The sequence below is a fragment of the Calypte anna genome, chromosome W (assembly GCF_003957555.1).
Source record: "Calypte anna isolate BGI_N300 chromosome W, bCalAnn1_v1.p, whole genome shotgun sequence".
NCBI lineage: Eukaryota > Metazoa > Chordata > Aves > Apodiformes > Trochilidae > Calypte > Calypte anna.
The window spans coordinates 18,816,884-18,825,334 of record NC_044276.1 but is presented as its reverse complement, the minus strand read 5'-3'; the positions used below and the strand labels follow the sequence as shown (position 1 = coordinate 18,825,334).

Sequence of the window (8,451 nt, the reverse complement as noted above, 5' to 3'; positions counted from 1 at the left end):
CCAATCGCGAGGAGGTGATGAAGGTGCGCACCACAATTATCGGCTTCCTTTCAGCCTTTTTCTTCACTCTTGAGTTCTTGGAGACCTGCGACCGGATAATCTTCAATCTTCTTTTTTCTTTAATAATCTTTAGCAATTTTTTAATTTTTATTTAGTCTTTAGCCCGTTCTACGTCGGGGTCACCATTTGTCGCAGTGGGTGTTTGATGCAAACAGATGCGAGACGGAGACTCAGTTTGATGCAAACAAATGTCCAACTTTATTGAATCAGAAGGCAATATTTATACACTAATCTAAGAGCTAATGCCACGTATACATATTGCTGATTGGTGATTTCTACATCTCGTTACACACGTTTTAACTTGATTGGCTACAAAACCTTTAGCAACAATTAACTAACAAAGCTTATCTTTCACACATTCGAGCTTCTTCGTGGATGTTGCTATCGTGCCGAGTCCCTTAATCTAATCGTCTTGCTTACTCCTTAACCTTCGAGTGTTCTAACGTGCTGTTCCTTGTGGTTACAAAATATGCTTTAAGCAGCACTGTCCTTGCACATAGCCCAAAGCTTATGTTGAAATTATCAGCAATTGTTTGGTGCAGACAGTCTGAGGCTGTACTGCCTCACTTTTGTTGTATTATGTACTTGTTATTGTCATGGTAGTTCTTCACAAAAAAAAAAAAACAAATGAGGGGGGAAATGTTGTTTAACAAGGCAACCAGGTGCCACTAATTGCCAGGGAGTGAGCATGAGCTTGTGTCAAGCCCACCTGTGCCCAATTAGGGTGGGCCCCCACTGCGCTTGAGCAGGGGGCCAATAAAAGGTGAGGCCTGAGACACAGGTGGGGCTCACTCCTGAGCTATCAGCAGAGAGATCAGTCGCTCTCAGAGCAACAGCGCCTATCCAGGCTAATCAACCCTGTGGGCTATAGGCTCGGGGCACTGTTTGTGAGTCTCTGCTGGAACACCTGGTTGGACCTTGAAGCGCCATACCCTAAAAGAGGTTCGTCTTGCTACAGTTCCTCATGCTGTAGATGAGCAGATTCACTGCTGGAGGAACCACCGAGTACAGAACTGCCACTACCAGGTCCAGGGATGGGGAGCAGATGGAGGGGGGCTTCAGGTGGGCAAAGATGGCTGTGCTGATGAACAGGGAGACCACAGCCAGGTGAGGGAGACACGTGGAAAAGGCTTTGTGCCTTGTCTGCTCAGAGGGGATCCTCAGCACAGCCCTGAAGATCTCCACATATGAGAACACTGCAAATAGAAAACATGCTAAAAAGAAAAAAGCACTCACTATAAGAATCCCTAGTTCCCTGAGGAAGGTGTGTGAACAGGAGAGCTTGAGGATCTGGGGGATTTCACAGAAGAACTGGTCCAGGGCATTGCCCTGGCAGACGGGCAGGGAAAATGTATTGGCTGTTTGCAGAAGAGTAGTGAGAAACCCAGTGCCCCAGGCAGCTGCTGCCATGTGGACACAAACTCTGCTGCCCAGGAGGGTCCCTTAATGCAGGGGTTTGCAGATGGCCGCGTAGTGGTTGTAGGACATGATGGGCAGGAGAGAGAATTCTGAAACTATGGAGGAAGACAAAGAAGAGGAACTGTGCAGCACATGCCTTGTAGATGTCCGTGTTGTCCCAGAGGGAATTGGCCATGGCTTTGGGCAGAGTGGTGGAGATGGATCCCAGGTGGAGGAGGGAGAGGTTGAGAAGGAAGAAGTACATGGGGGTGTGGAGGTGGTGCTCACAGGCGATGGTGGTGATGATGAGGCCATTTCCCAGGAGGGCAGCCAGGTAGATGCCCAGGAAGAGCCAGAAGTACAAGAGCTGCAGCTCCCGCCTGTCTGCAAATGCCAGGAGGAGGAACTGGCTGATGTACTTGCTGTTGGACATCTGCTGCTTTTAAAAGACATGGAGAGCTGTTTGAGGAGGAAACACAATAATTTATGAGACAATTCTCTGAAAAATGAGACCCATTTCCCATACACCATCTCCAGCCTACACACACATGCACTTTTCTAGGAGGTCTTCCTTGAAGCCCAGGGCTGCATCTCTGGTTTTTGATGTCTGTGTCAGGAAGAGCAGTGACTCTGCTCACTGGATTCCAAGGAGTCAGTCCAGCTCTAAAAAGGGGGTTTATGTGAATGGTGGGTAAAGGGAGCAATCCTAGAGGGAACGTTTTTCATATTACATAATTGGTGATGCAAAGCCTTCTCAGCTACAGTTCTCACTGCGTAAAGGAAACCTCAGAACTTTAAAGGTGCTTGGTTTTTGTTTTTTGTTTTCTTATTTTTAAAGTTCTTTCCATCTTTTCTGGGAAGTGTTCTTGTGTATCAGAAACCCTCAGCATTGCTGCAGCACTCAGGCAGAACAGAGTGAGCAAAGAGCATTACCTGCAGCTGCATGCAGAGAAGGGGGAGCTGGGCTGTGTCTCTGTCTCTCCCTGCTGAGAGCAGAGGGACCCATCTCAGAGCACTCAGTGTCTGACCCTTTCTCAAAATCTCAGCATCCCGTTTCCAGCCCAGGACACACGAGGCTCATTGTGTCCCCTGGAAGGCAGCTCACAGCTTGGACAGACAGCCTAAGGAGACAGCCCAGGGATGGAATGAGGGCATCTGATGAAGGGAGATCAGCTCCCTGCCCAGCCTCACTCAGACTGCACTGCCCAGAGCTTCCCAGGGCAGAGCACAGCTGGACACCTCCTTGCGTGAAACTACCTGCATGGGAAGAGCCACAAGAGCTGTGCCTGCAGCCGAAACTCCCCCTGGGCAGGGGGAGGTGGGATATGGCAGCACAGAGGCACTTCACCTCTCCTGTGAGCAGATGGAGGAGGATGTGCCCAACACCCCAGCCCCCACGGGCTGGCTGAGGGCTGTGCTGTCACACAGACCCTTATGGACCTTGTAAGGTGATGTGTAGAAAAAAATCCCGCGGAGGCTTAAGGACAACATGTAGTCACCAATATGGTTAAAGTGAAGTCGTCTATTAACAATTCACGCTCGCTTTATATAGAACCCTTGTTTATATAACAATATCTTGCAGGTGGCTATATCTTGGCCCCAAATTCTGTTCTCACAGAACTTCTGCTGGCTTACCTCATTTCTCTGCTATTCTACTTTTTCTGTTGCCATCTCCCTTATCTTTTTCCCATAGCTCATCTTTCAGTAACCTTGAAACTAGGTATCAAGGCCCTTAGCTTACTCTTAGCTAAAGCTAAATAGTCAGGATTGCTCACGTCTGTTTCCTTCCAGACAGTTTCCCAACATATCCCCCTTTTTGTTTTTGAGCAATCCTGACTCACTTCATTATGCGAGATAACATGCTAATGATACATTGCCATAAACAACATACTAATAATACAAAAGCAATAATAGCATACTAATAATCAAAACCAATAATAAATATAATTGATAAACCTTGTCTAATTAAATCTCTAAGCTATCCCCATATCCTTAAATGATTTAACCATTCATTTAACCCAGTATATGCAACAGTTAATTTTTTCATGTTATCTTAATCAGTCGCTTTTGGTTGTGAATTGACTCTGAATGATCAGATAAATTTATGCAAATACACTCCATCCAAGTCTTCACAAACATAACCTAAAAGCTAACAATAAAAAGTCAGTGGCAGCACGATATTGTAAAACTGCATGTCTGACACTATCAACATCTTTTAGCATCTGTGTTAAAATACCAGAAGTTGTTTATCTGCTTAGCAATGCAACAGAATAGCACAATCAACAATCAACATATAGACGAGGGATCCCATAATCAACATATAAACCATCACATGAATTACATTAACAAAAGCCTGTTATCAATACAATACAATACGAAAAGCACATTTCACACTGCAGTGGAAGGACTTAAATACCTTTTTAGTATGAGGAATGTCAGGTGTCCACTGGCATATAGAGCCAAGGGGGGAGAGGAGGCTTATCTGACAAAAATTTGTCGGGGGGGCCCCAAAAGCGTCCCCAGACCCCTCCCGGGTCACGGCACGGTGGAGTCCTGGTTTCCTCCATGGTTGCCAAATTGAGGCCCAAAAAAGCCTAATAAAATTGTTTAGAGATAGAATTCCAAGCATTTAAATAGCAAAGGCACTCACCTCCCCCCCTTTTATTTTGTTTTTTTTTTGTTTGTTTGTTTGTTTGTTTTTTTTCCTCTTCTCTGCTGTGGTGTCTGCAGCAGGGCTCATTTTCTGAGCAGCAGCAGTGTCTGTGGGGGTAGAGGCAGAAGCTGCAGCTGTAGTAGATACACTAGCAATGCTCACCAGCCGTATCTGAGCTGTGCCCTTGTGTACGGGGGGGCGAGAAGCAGCTGCAAAGGCAGGAGAGGGGATGATCTCTGTACAAGGAGCAGCTCTCACTCTCCACAGCAACTCTCAGACTCTGAAAAGGCATACTCATTCTCATAACTGTGGTTTTTCTTTATTTTGTCTTACTCCTCACCAATATAAAAGAAAAATTAAACACAAACACTAGAAGATTCAAAAATGAAATGATATTTCTGCTAAAATCTAGTGAAGTTAGCTTAAAATAAAATTAAGTGGTACAATCTCCCAAACCAAAAGTGCAGGTATAATTACCAACCAAGTTTTTTATCTCTGTATGAAACACCAGTGTACCATGCACCATAATATACATCAATATTGAGAACCATATTGCAATGATGGTCCTTAAGCAGCTTTATCTGCTTCTAGCATTCGCTCAGAAGCTTCTAACAATTGAGCTGCTGTAGCACCTTTTGGGAGTAGTCCTAATGCACGCTTAGTTTTTTCATTAGCATTGTCATATGCTGACATATCAAAAAAATTTTGTTTTCATCTCTTCTGACAAATCCAGATGTGATGTTATCGCTCAATATAAGCGATCCACAAATTTTGAATATGGGTCTGCTCCCCCCTGTTTAATATTTGTAAAAGAGGGGGTTGCTTGTGCAGGATCATGCACAGTTTGCAAAGCTTTATATGCCAATTCTTGTGAAAGTTGTAACACTTCAGTTTGAAACCATGCCTGCAAATCTGCATGTACAAAAGGACAAGCACCGAGTAACATTTGTGCTTGCACTCTGTGTAATGCATCGGTGTTCTGTCTAGGAATCACAGCTGCATTTTCACACAGCATTTACCATTTATGATGAAATTGCAATTCTTGAGAAGGAGTTAACACAGTATCAATGAGCATTTTTGTGTCATATGGCGTCAACTATTCAGCAGTAAAAGGATGTTGCAAAGGAGATTGAGTAAATGACTCAAACCGATTTGAAACCATACTGCGTAATGGCAGCTTTGGCTTCTTTTATCATTTTCCAATCTAATGCGACCCATTGACCTCCTCCTCCTGGTCCCAAAATCACTGGAAAAGCCATCGGACCCATATTGGGAACCATTTCTCCTTCAACTATAGCATTTTGAATAATTCCCTTCAATCTAGTTACCGGATCCAAACTCCCACCCCCCCACTATCCCCCCCACCACTCTCCCCTCCCCATGTTGTATCTGGAAGAGGTGGAGCAGTGGGTGTAACACGGTTAAAGGAAGTAGGAGCAGGAATAGGGAACGGATCAGGGGGTAAAAATGGATTAGTGCCCCTGGGTTATTCGCAATGTTCCCCGGAGCAAAAACTAGGGTTTTTTTTCAGGGGTATACTCATCCTTGGTCTCCAGTTCTTTCAGTTTTTTCAGCAGTTCCCTTAGTTGCTTGTCTCCGAGTCCCAGTTCCTTCCTTGGTTGTTGCTCGATAGCAGGCACTGATGGTGTTGACTGGTGAAGCAGAGGATTAATTGATGGCAACTGTGGTCAAGAAGTTAAATCAGGCATCAGAGGTGGAAAGGTGGCAGAGCGGCTGGGAGCCACGGAAGGTGGGTGTGAAGGGGAGGGGGGTCTGCATTCCAAGATTCCTCGCCTGTGTTCTCCGGCTTCTCTCCCTCTGGGTCCTCCGACGATTCTGGTGGTGTTTTCGGTCACTTTTGGTTTTGCTTCTCGGTCCCATTTTTACTTTTCATCTGACCCCCAGGGTCAAATGGCACAGCTGGCTGAGCTTGAATCAGTATAGTCCCTTTAGGTGTTGGTGGGGGTATTTTAGGTGTCTCAAATACTTGTTTAGAGGTCAAGTCCATACTCTGAGCATTCATCAGTGATGGTAGATCAGTCGTTAAGGCAGCAAAAGCTGAGACTGCTGCTCTTTCACTTTTCATTTCTTTTAAGGCTTCTCTAATCAATTTCCAGAGAGTCGCTAAACGTCATGCCTCCTTATCTCCATCGCTAATTTTATCCCATAGGGCAATACCTATGGCTTCCCAAGTAGGTAACTCAAAAACGGTACCCACTGAGGGGATCAAGTCTCTATCCCGTGCCCATTTCAGCAATTCACGTAAGGTCCTGCCTTCGTATGATAAACCTCTCTTAGAGAGAATACATTGGAGGAGCTTAACTACTGCCTCTTCTTCTTGAGAGAGTGTAGACCCCATCTCCTCCCCAGCCGCTCACCTTTTTCCTGGCGAGATTCAATTCCGAGGTACCTCTTTCATTCTGTAGCCGGGCACCAGCTACATAGACCGCCGGGGCAGAAGTCTCCTTTCATAGAATCATAGAATTGGCTGGGTTGGAAGGGACCTCAGAGATCATCGAGTCCAACCCTTGAACCACCGTTGCGGTTGCTAGACTATGGCACTGAGTGCCACATCCAGTCTCTTTTTAAATATCTCCAGGGATGGAGAATCCACTACTTCCCTGGGCAGCCCATTCCAATGCTTGATCACCCTCTCCGTAAAGAAATTCTTTCTAATATCTAACCTAAACTTCCCCTGGCACAACTTAAGACCGTGCCCTCTTGTCTTGTTGAAAGTCGTCTGGAAAAAGAGGCCAACCCCCGCCTGGCTACACCCTCCTTTCAGGTAGCTGTAGAGAGTGATGAGGTCTCCCCTGAGCCTCCTCTTCTTTAGGCTGAACAGCCCCAGCTCCCTCAGCCTCTCCTCATAGGGTCTGTGCTCGAGTCCCTTCACCAGCCTGGTTGCCCTCCTTTGGACCTGCTCCAGGACCTCAATATCCTTCCTAAACTGAGGGGCCCAGAACTGGACACAGTACTCGAGGTGTGGCCTCACCAGGGCTGAGTACAGGGGCAGAATCACTTCCTTGGACCTGCTGGTGACGCTGTTCCGGATACAGGCCAGGATGCGATTGGCCTTCTTGGCCACCTGGGCACACTGCTGACTCATGTTCAGCTTCCTGTCAATCTAGACTCCCAGGTCCCTTTCTGCCTGGCTGCTCTCCAGCCACTCTGTCCCCAGCCTGTAGTGCTGCATGGGGTTGTTGTGGCCAAAGTGCAGGACCTGGCACTTGGCCGTGTTAAACCTCATCCCGTTGGAATCAGCCCAACTCTCCAGTCTGTCCAGGTCCCTCTGCAGAGCCCTCCTGCCTTCCAGTTGATCGACACTCCCCCCCAGCTTAGTGTCGTCTGTGAATTTGCTGATGATGGACTCAATCCCCTCATCTAAATCATCAATGAAGATATTAAACAGAACCGGGCCCAACACTGATCCCTGGGGGACACCACTAGTGACCGACTGCCAGCTGGATGCAGCCCCATTCAGCACCACTCTCTGGGCCCAGCCCTCCAGCCAGTTCCTAACCCAGCACAGGGTGCTCCTGTTCGACTGTCTTCTCCGCTCCTGCCGCACCGTTGCTTCGGTCGGCTTTCTCGCTACCCTCTCATTCCAAGCTGTCTTCATCGCTCCTGGAAGCAACAGCGAGAGGGTCCCTGTTCAGGTGCCAAATGTGGAAAAATCCGCGGAGGCTTAAGGACAACACATAGTCACCCGTATGGTTAAAGTGAAGTCGTTTATTAACAATTCACACCCGCTTTATATAGAGCCCTTGTTTATAAAACGGTATCTTGCAGGTGGATATATCTTGGCCCCAAATTCTATTCTCACAGAACTTCTGCTGGCTTACCTCATTACTCTGCTATTCTACTTTTTCTGTTGCCATCTCCCTTATCTTTTTCCCACAGCTCATCTTTCAGTAACCTTGAAACTAGGTCTCAAGGCTCTTTGCTTACTCTTAGCTAAAGCTAAATAGTCAGGACTGCTAACGTCTGTTTTCTCCCAGACAGTTTCCCAGCTGGATGTATATGTAGGGTAAAGGAGGCTGAAAGCACTGGATGAGGTTCCTAGCACACAGGAGGGTGATGTTGTACGGAATCACAGCCCCTAATCTCACCTCCCCAGATGAGGTTTACTCCCACCCTAACAAGAAGAGAAAAGTGGAAGTGTAGCGTGAGGAAAGCAAAGTTCCAGGCAGGAATATATTCCCTCACTATGATTATTATTATCCCCTCAGAAATACTCTGCGTATGATCTGGATCCAAGAGCAGTTCTGTCCCACAGAACACTGTCAAAAGCAGAAGGAACCTGCCCTGTGCTCCCTGTCTTCTGCCAGCCACAGCTTCTT

At 46.7% G+C, this 8,451-nt stretch overlaps 1 pseudogene; it reads right to left on the bottom strand.

Moving 5' to 3' along the window:
• Positions 1 to 1,023: 1,023 nt before the first annotated feature.
• On the bottom strand, positions 1,024 to 7,730 carry LOC115600128 (annotated as a pseudogene).
• Between the last annotated feature and the right edge of the window lie 721 nt (positions 7,731 to 8,451).